This window comes from Phocoena sinus, chromosome 9 (assembly GCF_008692025.1).
Source record: "Phocoena sinus isolate mPhoSin1 chromosome 9, mPhoSin1.pri, whole genome shotgun sequence".
Classification (NCBI taxonomy): Eukaryota; Metazoa; Chordata; class Mammalia; order Artiodactyla; family Phocoenidae; genus Phocoena; species Phocoena sinus.
In genome coordinates, this window is record NC_045771.1 from 35,022,160 (window position 1) to 35,027,669 (window position 5,510).

At 38.4% G+C, this 5,510-nt stretch overlaps 1 non-coding gene across 1 annotated transcript; it reads right to left on the reverse strand.

Annotated features, from left to right (window-relative positions):
• Positions 1-5,135: 5,135 nt before the first annotated feature.
• On the reverse strand, positions 5,136-5,272 carry LOC116759915. Its single transcript, XR_004351582.1, has one exon. It is a non-coding gene; the product is annotated as a U4 spliceosomal RNA (small nuclear RNA).
• Between the last annotated feature and the right edge of the window lie 238 nt (positions 5,273-5,510).

Sequence of the window (5,510 nt, forward strand, 5' to 3'; positions counted from 1 at the left end):
TGAAACAAAAGGAAAAGGAAGTTTACACACATTTTATTTTAAGTTACAGTTTATATGAGCATCAGACATGAGTGTTTTATTTAATTCTTCAGGTTGATACCTTTCTGGTTTCCTGAAATATAATACCCATTAATCCCTGTTTGCAGACACCTTGAAATATTTATTGAATAATACAATACAGATTCTAAAACGTAATCTTCTTTTATGAATACTGGCACAATTTCACCCAGCTCTGTGGAAGATTTAAGAAAAATGGCAGGGCAAGATCAGACATTGTTTACATCTCACCTCCAGCAAGATATAACTTTACTCTTGGCTGACCTTTAAGCAAAAGCAATGGTTATGTAACCAAGTAAGCTAAAAACTAAACAGGAAAAGTCACAGAGCCGGGAATGAACTACAAACTTACACTATTTGTTAAACTGAGATTTTTATCATGTTCCTCAAAGAAACACTAAAGTTTCCCAAATGGAAAAGTGTGACCAATATTTTATCTTTGCTATCTGAATGTATACATAAATATTTCAGTATTTAAAGGAAGTTATTTAGGAGTCTACTATAAAATGCATTGTAGTATTTTATATAATGTTAAGCAGTATCACTCATTGCCTGAATAAATGAATTGTATTCTATCTTCACATACATACCGGTTATAATTAATGTTCATGTTATATTGCTCCTAAAACATACATTCTAAGATTGTTCTTTTGTTTGTTTGGTTGGTTGGGTTTTTTTTGCTGTACACGGGCCTCTACTGTTGTGGCCTCTCCCATTGCGGAGCACAGGCTCCAGACGCGCAGGCTCCGAGACCATGGGTCACGGGCCCAGCCGCTTCACGGCATGTGAGATCTTCCCGGACCGGGGCCGAACCCACATCCCCTGCATCGGTAGGTGGACTCTCAACCACTGTGCCACCAGGGAAGCTCTAAGATTGTTCTTAAACAGATTTATCTTTGAAGAAAGTTTTAAGTATAGCCTTATCCAGGGGCAGAAGAAAAACTTCTTAAAGTCGTTTTTTAGCTTTATCATTTGCAGCATATAATCAAGTTAACAGTGACTATAGGGCTTCCCTGGTGGCGCAGTGGTTGAGAGTCCGCCTGCCGATGCAGGGGACACGGGTTCGTGCCCCGGTCCGGGAAGATCCCACATGCCGTGGAGTGGCTGGGCCCGTGAACCATGGCCGCTGAGCCTGCGCGTCCGGAGCCTGTGTTCCGCAACGGGAGAGGCCACAACACTGAGATGCCCGCGTACTGCAAAAAAAAAAAAAAAAAAAAAGTGACTACATTTTATGTTCAATAGGGAAAAAAAACAATTCTTGCCAAGGAGGGGAAGAAAAAACAAACCAGAAGAAATGGCACAACCTGGAAATACTCTAAGATTTTGAAAGATCTTGGTTTTAGTAGTATATAAATATCTTTAGCAAATTATAGCTTCTTTTTGATGTCCCCATAATCAGAGTATGTTTAAATTTTTGCCAAAATTGAACAGTCATCTAGTATATTTTATATTTCATATGCAGTTGAATCTTTAATATATCTGTTAGTACTTTAAAAACTCTTTTAAACAATGAAGCTATAACGTGAATTGTTATTGAAGAAACATGAAAAGAAAGCTGAAGAGTCAGAAGCAAAATTGCATTGAAAATGTATGACTTGAATAACATGTTGGGCGCTGTGCATTTGCAGATGAACAGGACACATTGCTTATAGTCTAGTGGATGAGACACAAACAAGAAATAAACAATAAAAGTACAGTGGGATGAGTAGTATAACAGGAAAAGTCATATCCTAGTACCTTGCAGGGGCACTTAAATGAGCCTTGGTAGAGGAAGGGTCATTGGAAGAAAATTTCTTGCCTGAGTAGGAGCAAAAATGAGCCAAAGGGAATATAAGCCCTCATAACAATAAACGTAACTTGGTAAGACTATCATCATGGACATCAGAAGGTGAAGGGTGAGGCTGAGGAAGAAAGCAAGTCTGGAAGAGCCCTGTAACTATGTAAGGAGCTTAAAACGTCTAAAACAATAAAAAGAAATAAACCAACAACCACACCAAAGGGTTTTAAACTGGGGGCTGACATGATTGTGTCGACTCTTTGGGATGGTCTTTCTGGTTGCCTTTGGAGAATGAATGGAAAGAATGGAAGACTAAAATCTAGGAGGAGAGTCAAGGTTGGGAGCTGTCTTAGGGTTCTCCAGAGAAACAGAACCAATAGGATATAAAGATTTACATAAAAGGAGATTAATTATAGGAACAAGTTCACAGGGATATGGAGGCCGAGAAGTCCCACAGTCTGCTCCCTGCAATCTGAAGAACCAGGAAAGCTGGTGCTATAATAATTCAGTTCAATTCCAAAGGCCTGAGAACCCAAGGTAGAGAGGGGTGGGCTGCTTACTAGTTAAGTCCCAGAAACTAAAGGCCCAAGAACCTGGGGCTTCGATGTCTGAGGGCAGGCAAAGATGGAGGTCCCAGCTCAAGGAAAGAGAGAGAACTTGCCCTTGTTTCACCTTTTTTTATTCTATTCAGGCCCTTAACAGATTGGATGATGCACCCCACATTGGTGAGGGTGAATCTCTTTACTTAGTCTACTGAATGAAATGCTAATCTCTTCCAGAGACATCCTCACAGACACACCCAGAAATAATGTTTTATCAGCTATCTGGGATCCCTTAGCCCAGTCAAGTTGACATAAAATAAACCATCACAGGAGCCCATGTGCATTAATCCAGGTGAGAGGTTGCAACAGCACTGGGGAAGGAGAGAGGATGGAGTTCCGAGCTTTAGAGGAGGTATTGGATTGAATGTACTCAGTGAGGGAAAGCAAAATAGCCATGGAATTCAGTGAAATAGGACCATGGAAAGAGGATGAGGTATAGGGAAAGATGATGATGAATGCAGTTTTAGATCTGCTGTCCATCTTTCAAAGAGCCTGGATGTGCATGTCAAATAAGCAACTGGATACATGGGGAAATCTGGATAGGCATTATGGAGTTTTGACACATAAATGAGGCAAAAAATTGACATCTTTTCCAAATACAGTTGACCCTTGAACGAAGCAGGGGTCAGGGGTGCCAACACTTCCTGCAGTTGAAAATCCAAATATAACTTATAGTCATTCTCCATATCCATCGTTCTGTATCCCTGGATTCAACCATCCCTGGATCATGTAGTACCGTAGTACTTACTATTGAAGAATCCCATGCGTAAGCGAACCAGCACTATTCAAACCCATGTTTTTCAAGGGTCAACTGTATACATGTGCAACTCAAAGAATGTCACTATCTAAATGCATTACATAGACTTTTTTACTAAAGCAATAATATTCCAATCAGGAAAATAAACAATGGTGTGACCATAATACCTTTTTGGGAGAAGAATTGGAAGAGTATCAATGAAATGTAAAAAACAAAACAAAAACAAACAAACATAATAAGATTAGGCTGAGGATGAAATATGTAACTAGGTCCAGAATTTGTCCTTTATTAGAGACACAAGGCTTAGCAACTGTTTTGATGTTGCTCTTGTGTTTTATTTTTTTGTTTTTGTTTCTGGAGTCAGTTGGTCTTGGTAAGATCACTCAGCTTTTACAACATTGTAAGGCAATTTGTATTAAAAACCAGCTGTAACTATTTCCCACGGAGGAAAGATCCATAAATTACAGCTCAGGTTATTTGTCAGTTATGTAGTTTAAAAATTCTTTGGCAGATAGGATTAAATTGTGAGAATTGATCCTGAACTCCAGCTGAGGGGCTTGTGAAATTATAAAGATAATATGTTCACTACAGCATCCCCTGCTGCCCAATTTAAAGGTGCTGGGTAGGAGGTCAGTGGAAAGGGAAGGCAGTTGGATGGCACTATTTGAAATATTTTAAATACATGTTTTGTGAGAGACTAACATATTATGTAAAGGAATAATTATTATTTTTTTTTGCTAAGCAGAATCTTCATCCAACCATTTGATTTATGAATGGGAGATTTCACTAAGAGTCTTGGGTTTTCCAGTCAATCCAGTTTTTAGCAGAGCATTTTTTCCATGGTATAATTTTTAATGCCTTGTCTAGTTTTCTTTTTCAAATGACTAATAAGAAAGGCTTTATTTTCTCCCTACTTTTTCCTCAACAAAGTATTCTGTGGCCTAATAATTCTCACATAGACAAACTTGCTTACAACTTTCTGCAGGGATACTTAATCACTTTATGAGCATATTTGCTGCTCAGAAGCAGTGCTGAATCTCTTATTTTTAGATCCCAAGGTTGTTACCCTGTAAGTCAGCTGGGTGAATCAAAACAAAATAAAAAACATGACATCCCTGGGTTTTTCTTTGGAACAGCCAGGTATCCTGAAATCAGACGGTTAATTACATACAAAAGCCACCGTTGCTTGATTGATTTGTTCAGGAAGGATTCTAGGTATATACAAAGATACAGTGTAGTAGCAAAATAAAAATAATATCCAACTTGTAGGAAGAATGGAAGGAAAAGAACATGAAGGAGGAAAGAAAGAAGGAACCAGGAATGAGGGCAAGACACAAGATACACGAGGTGGTATCCACTTGCAAAGGATGAACTTAAAATGTTCTCTAAGCTTGAGCCATCAAGGAGAAAACTGTATTTAATTACAAAATTGACAGTATCTATGGGGGAAAAATGAAGCATTAGTAAAGAAGCCTGTCAAGTTTTGATTTGCAATCTGAGAGGAAGAGAGGGGATCCTTTTAAAAGGAATGAACAACAAGCTCCCATCGTTACAGGAGACATAGCAAGGACTTACTCTCACTGTGTCTAATGATGTCCCTCAGAGAGCAGCTGACATATCGCCTGTGTTGTAAGAGGAGCCTCAGGAGTGGGAGAGAATTAGGTGTTGAATTACCAATAATGACTCCCAGGCTAGAAAGTTAAGAGCCCCAAGTATATCATTACAGTTTGTTATTTATTGAAAAATAGAAGGTAATAAAATAAATAGTACAGCACACAATATTTCTATGTTGTGATTTGTTTTGGAGCTTAACAAGCAGGAACGGCCAGTTAAAAATCCCTGAAATTCACCTGTGGCAGACTGGAAAGAACACTGGATTGAAGTGAAAGCCTGAGTTTGAGCTCCAGCTTCCCTAACTTTTTTTTTTTTTTTTTTAATTCAGTCTCTGTAGAGACTCTCAAACATTGCCAAGGCTGACTATATGTCACGTCCTTTCAGCGTTAGAGAAAAGTTTTCAATTAGCAATAATTGCACCTCGGATAAACCTCATTGGCTAAGATAGAGCCACTGTGCAAAGCTGAGCTTCACTAACTTCTGTCTGATTTTGCTGGAACAGGTCATGGATGTTCCTACTGAGACCCAGATTTCACACCTGTAAAAAGGAGTTAATAATACCTATTCTAATAATACCTATTCAGAAGGTTTTTCTGAAGATTAAGCAAAATATTGCATATAAACAGCTTTTCACTACATTATCTGAAATACTCATTTCTTTATATTATCTACAAATCTTTTAACTATTTTTTCAAGTATATTG